Source organism: Trichechus manatus, unplaced genomic scaffold (genome assembly GCF_000243295.1).
Source record: "Trichechus manatus latirostris isolate Lorelei unplaced genomic scaffold, TriManLat1.0 scaffold00146, whole genome shotgun sequence".
NCBI classification, from domain to species: domain Eukaryota; kingdom Metazoa; phylum Chordata; class Mammalia; order Sirenia; family Trichechidae; genus Trichechus; species Trichechus manatus.
In genome coordinates, this window is record NW_004444082.1 from 4,939,665 (window position 1) to 4,955,024 (window position 15,360).

Below are 15,360 nucleotides of genomic sequence, written 5' to 3' on the forward strand. Positions count from 1 at the left end.
AGCCAGATCAATAGCTGCATACCAGGTACCAGGAGATGTATTAATTTGCTCAAGCAAGAAACTACATCTGGAATAGCAACTGCAGTTGGAGTCACCACCTGGTTAAGTTTTTGATAATCTACTGTCATTCTCCAAGATCCATCTGTTTTTTGCACAGGCCAAATAAGCAAGTTGAATGGGGATGTGGTGGGAATCACAACCCCTGCATCCTTCAAGTTCTTGATGATAGCAGTAATCTCGGCAATCCCTCCAGGAATGCGGTATGGCTTTTGGTTTACTATTTTCTTAGGTAGGGGCAGTTCTAATGGCTTCCACTTGGCTTTTTGTACCATAATAGCCCTTACTCTATTTGTCAGGGATCCAATGTGGGGGTTCTTCCAATTATGCATTCTGGAACTGGGGAAATCCGTACTGGGTGGGTTCAGGGACCCACTGGACCTACTGTGAGACAGACTTGAGCCAAGACTCCATTAATAACCTTACCTCCATATGCCCCCACTCTGACTGGTGGGCCACAGTGACGTTTTGGGTCCCCTAGAATTAGTGTCAGCTCAGAGCCAGTATCCAGTAATCCCTGAAAAGTCTGATTATTTCCTTTTCCCCAATGAACAGTCACTCTCATAAAAGGCTGTAGATCCTTTTGGGGAAGGCTGGGAGAAAGATTAACAGTAAAAATTTTTGGCAGTGTATTGAAGTCCTTCCTCAAGGGGACCTGGCTTCCCCTTCATTCAAGGGGTTGTGGATCTTTAAACTCGCTCAAATCTGGGAATTGACTGAGGGATCATGACTCTCTATCCTGGCGTTTCAAGTTAGACTGCTGTTCACCTGGCCTAGAATTCATCCATTTGTATAGATCAAGTAAATATTTAGTAGATTTCCTATCTATTTCACCTTTAGGGACACCATGACTAAGTAGCCAATGCCATAAGTCCATACAAGTCACACTATTCTGATTACTGCTTTGACTCCTCTGTCCATTACTGTAACCACGCCCCACCTTGTCTTTGTTGATTGAGTGCAGCCACTTGGCCCCTACTACCACGGGGTCCAATCAGCCCCATTATAGTTAGGTGTCTTAATTCAGTCAGGGAAGTTCCCACTGTCAAATCTGACTTACATAAAATAGCAATCACAGCAGTCTTCAAGGATACTGGAGCTCCCTTCACACATTTGTTCCTCACAGTTGTGGTAAAAGGTGTGTCCTCTGGGCACTCCATGTGTGGGTCTGTGGGTCTAACTTGATAAATCCACTCTAGCATGGCAATTTCCCTAAGCAGTTGGATACTTTCTTCTACCGTATACAAAGGCAGTTGTGGTACTTCAACTTGATTTAGTGTCAGCCACCTCGTAATCCATGCTTCAGCAACCCAACCAAATAAACTGTTAGATCCTTTCCTAACTTCTCTAGCTGAAACATTGAATGAACAATCTGTGCTTAGTGGACTCATAGCAATAAACTCAGACTGATCCATCTTTACGTTTCTTGCACCATTATCTCACACCCTTAATAGCCATTCCTACACATATTCCCAGGTTTCTGTTTGTATGTATTAGAAAAGTCAAGTATTTCTTTTGGAGTGTAGCATACCTCCTCCTGGCTCACACTTTGTACTTCACCTTTTGGGGTTTGCTGGGACTTAAGCCTAGTTATAGGTCTAGAAGGCAGAACTGGTAGTATGGAATTGTTTTGAGAACATTCAGCATTATCTATAAAGCATCTGCCTCAGACAATACTCCAGGCAATGAGTCAGGCAAGAGCTCGTTAGAGGCAGCTGGTCTAGGGCTAATCTCATTAGACAGCAGTGGAGAGGCTAATGGTTTTTCTGGGCAGGTGGTTTAGCAGACAAACATGACGTAATCTCTTCAGATAGGAATGGTTCTGCTGGCAGGAGTGATTCAAAGGAATTTATAGGCTTAATGTCCACAGCTTCCTGATTTTCTGCCCGTATGTCCCCATCCCAAGTTTCAGGATCCCATTTCTTCCCAATCAATGCCCTTACTTTAACTTCAGACACCTCTCAAGGTTTTCAATTGAGCTGGTGTTGTAATTCAGCCACTCTTACAATAAGACTCTGGGTTTGGTTTTTGGCAATTTCAGCTCTGTTACTACAAGAAATAAAGCTTTCTTTCAAAGCACAAGTGGAAGCCTTGAGGTCATGTATGCGGCACTTGACCCTTGACTCTGAAGCCCTGAGTGCATCTCTTTCACCAGTTTGTCTATCAAAAGTAGGACAAACCAACCAGCTTCCTTATACTTCTCACTCTGACAAAGCTGTAGAAAGATATCACACATGTGTTCACCCTGAGCCTTGCTGTCTTAGTCATCTAGTGCTGCTACAACAGAAATACCACAAGTGGATGGCTTTAACAAAGAGAAATATATTTCTTCACAGTAAAGTAGGCTAAAAGTCAAAATTCAGGGCATCAGCTCCAGGGGAAGTCTTTCTCTCTGTCAGCCTTCTCATCATTGTTCCCCTAGACTAGGAGCTTCTCTGTGCAGGGACCCCGGGTCCAGATGACACGCTCTGCTCCTGGTACTGCTTTCTTGGTGGCATGAGGTCCCCCTGTCTCACTGCTCACTTCTGTCTTTTATATCTCAAGAGATTGCCTCAGGACACAGTCCAGTCTTGTAGATCAGGTCCTGCCTTACTAACACAACTGCCACCCATCCACCCTCATTAACATCATAGAAGCAGGTTTACAACATACAGGAAAATCACACAGTACCAGGAATCATGGCCTAGCCAAACTGATACACACATTTTTGGGGGGACATAATTCAAACCATGACACTTGCCTTTCTCCAATACCTGATCTACTGGTGGTGATATTTTGCGTTTCATATTGCCACCTCACTCCATGGACTAGCAGTTACCTCTTTATTGCTGGAAGCAGAGTCATCAACATCTTTAAGACTAACTAGACTTGAGAACCAATTAGAAAACTCATTCTTACAATTTTGTTTCTCTGGAACCACTCCTGGTACCAAATGTCTTAGGCTGGGTTCTCTAGAGAAGCAAAACCAGTAATGCGTATAAATATATATATAGAGAGAGATTTATATCAAGGAAACAGTTCACGCGATTATAGAGGCTAGAATGTCCCAAGCCCGTGGATCAGGATAGGGGCCTCTCCCAAGTCATGCACCTGCAAAAGCTGCCGAGCCCAAGATCGGCAGTTTGGAGAGCAGGGCTCCCGCTCACAGGCTGTGAAGGTTGACGAATTTCAAGACTGGCAGACAAGACCACAAGTTTTCTCCTGATTCACATAGCTGCAGGGTCTGGTGAACCCATGATTAGCAGGTCAGAGAGCAGGGCTCCGCACAGGCTGTGAAGATTGATGAATCCCAAGTTTGGCAGATAAGCTGACAGCTCAAGTCCCAAGAACCAGAGATGAGATGACAGGAGGCAAGCACAGGATCCAGAGAGAGCAAAAAGCCAGAATGTCTGCTTATATTCAGATGAGGGCTGTGCCCCCAGGGAGACTCCCTTTCATCTGATTAGCTACTCACAGTATATTCAATCATGGGAGTGATCACATTAAAACACTGAGAATCATGGCCCAACCAAGCTGACACACAATCTTAACCATCACAACTTGGAAAAGTTACTAATGCCTCTGAGAGTCAATTTACTCACTGGTAGTAATTCCAGCTTTGGTTGGTTGTTGCAAAGATGTGCTAAAAGTAGAAGAGTGAATGGCATACTCCGTACTTTAAGAAGCTTAAAGGCCCAAAGGGAAAGAGGTGATACATCCTCAGAGGGAGCAGAGCAGAATGATTACCACTGAGGCCCCTGGAGCTCCTCTGCTGGAGTCAGGTCCAGGCTCCATTGTCTGGGTGACCTTTGGCAAGTAGCTTAACCTCTCTCGGCCTCTGTTTCTTCATCAGTAAATGGGGGTCATCTTAGACCTCGCCTCCATAGGTCTTGGGAGGATTGAATGAGTTCATATATGTCAACTACTCAGAATAATATCTGACATGTTTCAGTGAATTGAAGTAGTGAGGTGAGTGAGGCGATCCTGGGAGTAGGTAGAACTTGAATCAAAACTTGTCATGTTCAAATGAATTGGCGAAGCGGGTGTGGGGGGTGGGAGGCTGTGTTTTGGCAGGTATAGGACAGCAGGAGCCAGAGGGCTTATAGAAAGGCTACAACTGCTCTTTTCGTTTCACGTTTCAAATTCCTAATTTGCAGAGGAAAACATCTGGTTCCTCAAACCAGATGATGAAGAAACAGCTGGTGACTACTCTGAATGAAAGTGGCAAGAGAATCTGAGGTCTGATCCTGTCTGGCCTTGATTTAGCAAGCCCACCTGTCTAGTCATCTAGTGCTGCTATAATAGAAACACCACAAGTGGATGGCTTTAACAAAGAGAAATTTATTTCTTCACAGTAAAGTAGGCTAAAAGTCCAAATTCAGGGCGTCAGCTCCAGGGAAATCTTTCTATCTCTGTCGGCCTTCTCATCAATGTTCCCACGGACTAGGAGCTTCTCCACCCAGGGACCCGGGTCCAAAGGACACATTCTGCTCCTGGCACTGCTTTCTTGGTGGTATGAGTCCCCCCTGTCTCTCTGCTCACTTCTCTCTTTTATATCTCAAAAGATTGCCTCAGGACACAATCCAATCTTGTAGATTGAGTCCTGTCTTACTAACACAACTGCTGCCCATCCTCCCTCATTAACATCATAGAGGCAGGGTTTACAACATTTAGGAAAATCACACAATACCGGGAATCATGGCCCAGCCAAATTGATACACACATCTTTTGGGGGATATAATTCATTCCATGACACCAGCCTTTGCACAGAAATCATTTTTTCTGCAGCGCCCAGCTCAGCTTGTCCTGAGGTGAAATGCTCACTCTCCCATGCAGAATACAACACTGGGATAGCCCCTGTATGCACTGACAGCCCTCCAGTAAGGCCTGGCCCTGGGCCACAGAAAGTAATCGCATTTCCACAGCTAGGAAGAAAGAGCCGTGCTTATCTGGTGTGGTTTGAACCAGAGATGCTTGGATGGCAAATGCTGAGAGCAGATGTAGATCAGATTAGGGCAACATATTGGCAGAGGAGGTGGGGTGGGCCTGTCTGCTTGTCCCTCCAGAAGGGTATAGGCCTAGAGAGGAAGAAGGCCACCTCTTCCTCCCTTCCCCCCGCCCCCGTGCCTCCCCTGCCTGCCTCTCCATCTTGCTCTTCTCCTCTGCGTGAGAAGTGGCTTCTCAGGCTGCAGTCCCATGCTTCTCCCTTTCTCTTTCCTCTCACAGTCAGCACACCCCTTCTTGGGAGTTAAAAGACCTTATTTGCTGATGAGTCCTTAATTTCACTCTCTAGGCCAGATCTTTCTTCCGAGTTTGTCTTTCATAGTGATGTAGGAAATAATATTGGAGTTATTATTCCCTCTCCTTGAGCATAGAGAACGTGACCCAGCTGGAGCTGGGCTCACAAGGACTCACAAGGACACATCAACTGGGTCCTGAGGTAGAAAGACAATAGCTAAGATAATCTTGGAAAATACCCTTTAGGGAAACTTTCACATCAAACACAACACAAAAGACTTTCTACTCTTTTTCTATTAGCGTTTAGTGAGTAGAAATTTGTTGGACCAATGAAGACCCTCCTGACTCTTGTTACTGAAACATGTACCAATAATTTGTTAAGAAAGACAGTTCAAAATGTAGGATCACAGTTTCTAGCCAATCTGAAAACGCTGAGCTTTCGATGGTTTTGCTCGTTTGTAATGTTAATGTATGCTGATGGCTCTGTGACAGTTCTTTGGACTCCAGCAGACATGGCTGTGGCAGCATGCTTGTCAGTTTTCCCATTCTTACCTATTCTGTAATATTCCTTGGACTCGGGCAGACTTGGCTTTAGCAGCATGCTTGTCCATTTTCCCACTTCCTTCTGTTCTGTGATATTTCCTTGGACTCGGGCAGACATGGTTCTGGTAGCATGGCTGTCCATTTCCCACTTCTGCCCTTTTGAATATATGCCGAGTAAAACTTTCTTTTTGCTTTACGAAACTTTATGATGTTTTTTTCCCTACAACAATAGCCAATTGCCTGCTTGATCCCTCTCATTTCAATGTCTCACAGAAGTCTCAAGCTCAATTTGTCTATAATGGCAACCTTGAGTTCCCACCCTCAACTGCTATTCCCCTATGTCCCCCATCTAGCCAATAGTCATACTACTACCCAATGCCCAAATCATAAACCAGGCAGTTATCCTTCCCTCAGTCCCCACATCTAGGCCATTAGCACGTCTGTCAACTCCATCTTCAGACTCTCCTCACCCACCACTGCAGTCCCATGGCTGCCTCTTCAGTGCAGGCAGTGGGTGCTGACCACAGCTGGACATGCTCAAGAGAGTGGGTTATTAATATCACTCCCTAACTCTGTCATCTCTCCCCATAACTGCACCTCAGAAGCTTGAAGTCAGCCATGGTGGGAGTGTTTACACCATAGAAATTGGCAAAATCCACAAATCAGGGCTTTTTCCTCTTCCCCAAAGAGCCAATTGTTCAGCATTTAGCAACCACCGCCAGGCCTACAACCATTTTTCTGTGTACAAAAGCAGTGACCGCCCTCCTCCCACTGAGCTTCCTGGGGCTGCCATAAAACACATCACAAAAGAACCAAAGTTTATTGTCGCACAGCTCTGGAGGCTAGACATCCGAATCCAGGGTGTCAGCAGGGCTTGGCTCTCTCTTTGTTGGTTCTAGGGGAAGATCCTTCCTTGTCTCTTTCAGCTTCTCTAGCCCTGGGTTTTTCCTGGCTTGTGGACAGATCCTCACATGGTGTCTTGCCCTTGTGTGTGACTCTATTTCCATGTCTGTCTTTCTCTTTTATAAACGGCAGTCAGAAGGGATTAAGATTAGGACCTACCCTACTCTGGTATGACTTCATTAATTTGACTGATAACATCTGCAAAGGAAAACCCTATTTCCCCAAACAAGTTCACATTTACTGGTGCACAGGTTAGGACCTCTAACATATCTCTTTTTGGGGACAAAACTCCAATGCAATTTCTGCCCAGCAGCAAAATGACTTCCATGCAATGGGTTTCTCTTGTGTGGCCTTTCTGGCCCTGGGTTTCCAATCCTTCCAAAAGGATTGAACAGTTTGCTATCTTCAGAAGCAGCCTTGCAAATGGTTGTCAGTTTGCTATCTGCATAAGCGACTTGAAAAGATTGGCCGGTTTGCTATTGCATAAGTGGTTTGCAATCCAATCTACCCGATAAGATTGGTCAGCTTATGATCTGCCTAAGGGATTGGTCAGTTTATGAAAGCCTTGAAATTGACAAGGATTTTTCCAATAGAAGCATCCAATTTCACAGATTTTTGGGAGGAACTTCCTAATTAACAAGAGCCTGGAAAGGAGTACATCCTTTGGACTTGGGAACATCCTAGGCCCAAATAAAAGAGTTGTAGTACATATGGGCCAAGGACTGTAACACTGAGCTGTAAACACTCGCTGTCCTGATAACCCTGAAGACCAAGAGAAATGGTAGCAAGCACAGAAGAGCCAAGTAGCAGAGGAACAGTGGTAGCAGTATGAGTGGTGGGAACCACGAAACCAGCAGTTAGCTGCAGTGGCTGAGTCGAGTCGGCTCGTGGAACAGAGCTAGGCACCTCTGTGCAGAAGGTCACCACTGGAGCTGAGTGCCCTGTAAAGGGAAAGTAGCTGCAGTCTGGGCCCCTGCAGGTGGATGTCTGAGCACAGCAAGCAGTAACGTGGTGGCTGAGCTGGGCTGCCTTTGGCAGTGCTGGATGCCGCAGCTGTGCTGACAGCTGTAATCTTAAGGGTAAGAGGGGGCCAATCCTGAGGGCTGAGAGGAGGCCCTGAGAAGGTTTGTCCTGAGGCGGTCGAGCATTGTCGTAGTTATCTAGTGCCCCTATAACAGAAATACCACAAGTGGGTGGCTTTAACAAACAGAAATTTATTTTCTCACAGTTTAGGAGGCTAGAAGTCCAAATTCAGGGTGCTGGCTCTAGGTGAAGGCCTTCTCTCTCTGTCAGCTCTGGAGGAATGTCCCTGTTTCTTCAACTTCTTCAGTGCAAAGTAGACATTTCCATTACAAATGGAAGAAGTTGGAGGAAAGAATGCCTTAGGCTGGGTTCTGTAGACAATCAAAACAAGTGAAGTGTGTGTGTGTGTGTGTGTGTGTGTACAGAGCCCTGGTGGTACAATGATTAAGAACTTGGCTGCTAACCAAAGGCCAGCTGTTCAAATCCACCAACTACTTCTTGGAAACCCTACGGGGGCAGGTCTACTCTGCCCTATAGTGTCACCGACTTGGAGTCGACTCGACGGAAATGGGTTTGGTTGGTTTATTTATATATATATAGAGAGAGACAGAGAGATTTCTTTCAAGAAAATGGCTCATGCAACTGTAGAGGCTGGCAAGCCCCAAGTCTATGGGTCAGGCATCAGGCTGGAGGCTTCTCCTGACTCAAGTAGCTGCAGGGGCTGACAAACCCAAGTAAGACAGCAGGCTGGTGGCTCACAGGCTGAAGAGGCTGATGAATCCCCAAGATTAGCAGGTAAGTCAGCAGGCCAGTGGCTCACAGGCTGCAAAGGCTGATGAGTCCCAAGATCAGCAGGCAATACAGCAGGCTGATGGCTCGAGTCCCAAGAGCCAGAGGTTAGATGATGTCAAGCAAGTCCAAAACCCAGCAGAACAATTAAAATTAGCTCTCAAGGCTTCAAAATAATCCTCTGTTCTTTGGGACCATCTGGGCAATAGCCCAGTTCTCCAGACTCTGGGTGTTGCCTATGACCTCTGGATTCTGGGTGAAGGCCCCTCAGCTTCGGCTCTGCCTTCCAGACTCACTGTGTCACCAACTCTGCTTCCTTGGCTTTGGGTGGCCCCATTCTCCTAGTCCATCTGAGTGGCGACCTGACCCCCTTGGCCCTGGCAGTCCTGTTCTTTTGCCCCTTGGGCATGATAGCCCTCCCCTCCAGCTTTAGGCAGGGGCTTCATCCCCCTGGCACTTGAGAACAGCAGCTCTACACTCCAGAACCAAGTTGGTGAAGCTCTGACTCTTTGAAACCTAGGAGGTTGGGGCTCCACCTTTTGAAACTGAGGCAGCCCTGTTTCCTGTGCTCCTTCCAACAGTTTTTCTGATCTCCAAACTGCTCCAGGGATGGTCCTTTTCTTGGAGGACAACAAAGGTAGCTTCCTTTGGCCTGTTTCCTGCCTGTAGAAGTTCAAGAGGCAGACAACGTTGTTTCATTTTGTTCTTTCTATGGCCTCTTCAGTACAGCCAGAATGCTTAATTAAAAGTAAGGATGGTGAGACTTCATCTCACATACTTTGGACATGTTATCAGGAAGGACCAGTCCGTGGAGAAGGACATCATACTTGGTCAGTGAAAGGGTCAACAAAAAAGAGGAAGACCCTCAATGAGATGGATTGACACGGTGGCTGCAACAATGGGCTCAAGCATAACAGCAATTATGAGAATGGCGCAAGACCAGGCAGTGTTTTGTTCTGTTGTACATAGGGTCACTATGAGTCGGAACTGACTCAACGGCACCTAATAACAATAACATGTCCCCTTCAGTCTAAACTGATGGGTTTTCTGCTGTGGTAGTAGGTTAGATCCATCAGTCACAGGCTTAATCTCTTTAACAAAAGATTGTGTAGCCATGTCCTTGGTGAAAATTCTAGGACACATGTCCTTAGTTTGTACAACAAAATTTTTCAGATTTTTAAGTTTTGTTTTCATTTTGCACAGTTCATTTTAAGTCCGTCTCTTTCCTCTCACATTTTACTATAAGAGGCAAGGTGAAACCACACAATCCCTTTAAGATCTTGCTTAGAAATCTCCTCAACCAAATATCCATGTTAATCACTTGCAAGTTCTAACTTCCATCAAATATTTGAACGTAATTCAGACAAGTTTTTTAACCACTGCATAAAAAGAAATGCCCTTCCTCCATTGTTCAATCACATGTTCCTCATTTTCTTTGAAAGCCTCACCAGAAGCACATTTAATGCCCACATTTCTAGAACATTCTGTTGCTGGTACCATATGTATTATCTAAAATTATAAAGATTTTCTGTATAGCTCTCCTCACTTCCTTCTGAACCCTCACCAGAATTGCCTTTGATGTCTGTAATTTCACCAATAGTCTCTTCAAGGCAATCTAGACTTTTACTATTAGGCACCTTAAAACTCTTCCAGCCTCCACCCATTACCCAATTCCAAAAACACTTCCAAATGGTAGGTATTTGTTAGAGCAGCACCCCTACTTTTCCGTACCAAATTCTGTCTTAGCTCTCTAGTGCTGCTGTAACAGAAATACCACTAGTGGGTGGCTTTAACAAACAGAAATTTATTTTCTCACAGTTTAGGAGGCTAGAAATCTGAATTCAGGGCATCAGCTCTAGGGGAAGGCTATCTCTCTGTCAGCTCTGGAGGAAGGTCTTTGTCTCTTCAGCTTCTGTTTTCTGGTTCCTTGGAGATCTCCAAGTGGCTTGGCATCTAGCTTCCCCTATCTCAACTTTTTGGCTTGTTTGTTTTATCTCTTATATCTCAAAAGAGATAGGCTGAAGACGCACCTTACACTAATTCTGTCTCATTAACATAACAAGGACAACCCATTCCCAAATGGGATTATAACCACATGCATAGAGGTTAAAATTTACAACTTATATTTTTTTGGGTACACAATTCAATCCATAACAGGCATATACCATACTTGCCCATAAAACAGTTTTACCTTGAGAGCTGTTGTAATGCCAGACTGACCTGGCACTGGCCCAGGGTTGTCCCAGTGCTACTGGTTGAGAGTTGGACCAATAAGCACAGGGGGTCAGACATAGCCACAAAAAGCCATGGAGAGAGACACAGAGAGAGAGAATAAACACAGTCATGCTGAATCTGATCTGAGCTGATGACACACCTGCAGAGAGAGACACCTGCTGACACCTCATCCATGACGTGCCCATCTAGTGACACAGAAATGGACATGGGTCACTTGAGAAGGGTGTAGAGTCCCCTTTTAGACATAAGTGGGTTCCTCTCCTACGATGCTAAGTGGGATGCTCGTGGGGGTAAGGGACCAGTTCACTTCAAATCTGTTCCTACTGTTCACTGTTTGCTTTCTGTCAGTGACCTGTTCCTGTTGTTTGCTGTTTACTTTCTATAAATAATAATAACAACTTTGAATTGCCAACACTTTATAAAATGTCTTTGTTGACTACCCAATTGGATTGGATAGTAGCATCCTCATCCTAATAGTCTCATGATTGCTTGAAATTTAGAATACAACCTGTGTGTTTATGTACACAGTTAAACGAGTTTTCTGGAATGTAAGTAAAATCATTATACCCTCCTTAAAAACTTTTTATAACCTCTCATTGCGCTTGGAAAAAATACAACCTCTTAATTTAGTTGACAAGGGTAGACTATCGCTCCAACCTCATTTTGAGATACTCGTCTCCAGAAATAAAGATCAACTAGATTTAGGTGAGGAAAGGCTTTTCCAGGTTAGTTGATAATAATTTAATGTGCATGTTGTGGGCACAGTACCCTTTCTGTTAACCATTTCATTACTTATTTGTTGCTTATTGTTTTAGAGAACATTGAATCATCTAGATTCATATTCTGTCTTCCAAAAAAAAAAAAAAAAACATAAAAAGCAACACTTTGCAAGTGTCAGTAATGCAGGCTGAGAGCTTCCCTTAGATACGGTATTGAAACAATCTCATTGATTCTCCTGCATGAAGATTTGATAAGATCTGTAGCAGAATTTCGTTACCATTATAATTTCCATTACCAAGAAAATTGTACTTTGATTCAGCAGATGGAGTAATTTTAGACTCTTCTCATTGTTTCTCATTGGATTTACACATTCAATCTTACATGTCATTGGGAGAGAGTTTAACAATCAGCTTGTACTGCTCATTAAGAGGGGAAAAAAAGCTAGGGAATGACAACAAATATTGCTGAAATTACGTAAGGAGTTACGGTGACCAACCATCCTCCAGGATGGAGGGCTATCCTAGGACCTCAGATTTGCACTTCTAAAACCAAGACAGTTCTGGGCAGGTGAGGGGGGTGGAGAAATATTGCAAAGTGAGTGGTCACTCCCGTTTGTCCCCCAGCAACTAAACCACTGAACAATGAGTAAAAACAAACACAGACTGAGATCTCAGAACTCTGGATGGGAGGTGAGCTGTTGGAGAGTCAAGGTGAGTCCAGAAACAGAGGAGAGGAGGATTGGGGGTCACAGTAAAAGCTGGGAGAACTTACCCACTAGCATCTGGAGCACTTGCTCACTGCAGTCATTTTGGGACAGGATCGGGCAATATCCTGAACAAAGAACACAGAACGAGAGCTAAACTGAGGAAGCTGTAGCCCAACTTCTAGGCTGAGCAAATTGGCCCTGGGAATTTGCAGGCCATGCAATTGGGAGGGGGCAAAGGGAGACTGTGGCGCTGTGAAAGGGTGCTGTTGAATCTCACCAAAACCACATACAGATGGGCATTAGGATCAGGAACAGCTGAAAAGGCATCAGGAAGAGGGAGATACTCCAGATGGGCAACACAGAGGGAAATTGCTGACTTCCCGTCCACAGCAGGATGCCATGGAAGAGCATGTGCAGGGGTGACCATAAGGGAAAAACATAGAATGCACCCCACTTTTGCCACAGAAAAGCCAAACACCACTTCTTACATCAACATCTACAGCCAGCTAAAATTCACTGTGCATGCTTATTGAACTCCAGAACCCAAGCACCTAGAACTTCTGAATCAGCACTGAAAAAAACTTAAGAATAAGAGTTCCCTCCAGTGGCTCTTATGAGAACACAAAACCCAAAAACAAACTCATTGCTGTCAAGTCAGTTCTGACTCATAGTGACCCTATAGGACAGAGTAGAACTGCCCCATAGGGTTTCCAAGGCTAACTGAAATCTTTACAGAAGCAGACTGCCACGTCTTTTTCCTAAGAGAGGCTGATGGGTTTGAACTGCTGACTTTTAGGTTAGCAGCCTAGAGCTTTAACCACTGCAACACCAGGGCTCCTCTGTGAGAACATAGAAGAGTGAAATCAAGCAAGTATAACCAGAAAAATCTCCTGTGAAAATTAGGACAGAATTTAAACTATTAAAATTAAAAAAATGGCCCAAGTTCAACAAAAAACACACAAAATCCCAAGAGAAGAAGGACCAATCAAAAGGTAACATGAAGAAGAGGAAATTTCTCCTATGGTGGCCAGGTTAATGCAAAAAAATAGAAAGCTTTCAGACAATGGTGCTAAATATGTTTAAAGAAAGCAAAAAGCACACAGAAAACAAAAATAATGGAGATCAGAAACAAATGGAGGAGCAAAGTGAGAGACTCAACAAGGAAATTAAAAAAAAAAAACAGAGAACTACTGGAACTGAAGAATAAAGCAACTTAATTAGAAAAAGCAAAAGAAACACTCAACAATAGAATCGAACAGACAGAAGATAGACTAGGTGAACTAAAAGACAGAATAACTGAACTTATAAAGTCTCAAGAAAAACAAGAGAAAAGAGCAAGGAAAAGTGAACAAAGCCAAGCGGAAATATGGGACTTGAATAAGAAATCTAACATTAGAATTATTGGAATTCGAGAGCACCGTGACAAAAATAAAGGCATAGAAAGAATTTTCCAAGAAATAATCAGAGACAATTTCCCAGACCCAGGCAGAGAATCAAGCTTGGAAATACAGGAAGCTACATGAACTCAAATTGGAAGAGACACAAAAAGATCAACTCCATGCCATAACCTAATAAAATTCTTGAAAACCAAAGACAAGGAGAGGATTCTGAAAGCAGTAAGAGGAAAATGCAATATAACATACTGAGGGGCTTTCATAAGAATCAGTGCAGATTTCGCCCCAGAAACTCTAGAAGCCAGAAGACAAAGGAGTGACATATATAAAATAGTGAATGAAAATAATTGTCAACCAAGAATTCTTTACCCAGCAAAGATGTCATTCAAAAACAAGGGGGAAATCAAAACATTCACAAACAAACAAAAGCTCTGGGGATTTGCCACTACCAGACCAGCTCTGCAAGTATTACTCAAGGGAATACTCCAGAATGGAAAGGCAAAAGCATTAAATAAATACTCATATCTATACATAGGAAGGAGCCCTGGGGGCACAGTGGTTAAGAGCTCAGTCTACTACCCAAAAGGTCAGCAATTCAAATCCACCAGCAGCTCCTTGGAAACCCTATGGGGAAGTTTTACTCTGTCCTATAGGGTCACTATGAGTCAGAATCGACTAGACTGCACTGGGCTTATACATAGGAAAAACATAAACAAAATATAGGAGAGACAGAGAGATCTCCAAAAAAACGCTACAACATGAGTAATCAGAAGGACCAAGTATATGATATTTTCAGGGAATAAACTCAATAATTAAATCCCGCAAACAATACAAAGTCAAGTTTGTAAGAAATAAGTACAAAGTAAACTTACCACATAGGTTGCATATTGATGTTAATGGAGACATACGTACCAACACAAACCGGGGAGGGAGGGGCACATCCGGAATAGATTTATTATGTTAAGGCTGTATGTTAACTGTTGTTCATGTGTTAAGCATTATAGCAATTATAAGTTGTGTAATGTAATATATGTGGTAACCACTAAGAAATCACCAAGAAGAAACATTCAGAAGAAGGAAGATAGCAAAAACACTCATCACAAGAAAGAAGCCAAATACAGACAAAAACAGAACATTCAGAATAAAAAAGCAAAGAAGATAAAAAACACTCAAAAAACAAATAGCAAAATGAGTGAGGTAGGCACTTTGTTTTAAATGTAAATGCTCTAAGCACCCCCATGAAAAAGACAGAGAGTGACAGAATGGATAAAAAAACATGATCCATTATTCTGCTGTGTACAAGAAACACACCTTAAACATAAGGACACAAACAGACTGAAAATAAAAGGATGGAGAAAAACATTCCATGCAACCAGTAAACAAAAAAGATCAGAGGTGGCCATACTGATATTGATAAGATAGACTTTAAATCAAAATCTATTATAAGCAATAAAGAAGGGCATTACATAACAATAAAAGGGTCAATCCAAGAAGACATAGCAATTCTAAATATATATGCACCTAACAGCAATGCACAATATGTGAAAAAAATACTAACATGAAAGGAGAAATAGACAACTCTACAATAATAGTAGGGAACTTCAACACACCACTTTCAATTATACACAGAACATATAAAAATATCAGTAAGGACACTGAGAACTTAAATAAAACCATAAGCCAACTGGACCTAATGGACATATATAGAACATTCCACTCAGCAGCAGAACAATAAACATTCTTCTCCAGCTTACAAGAATAATTTTCTAGAAT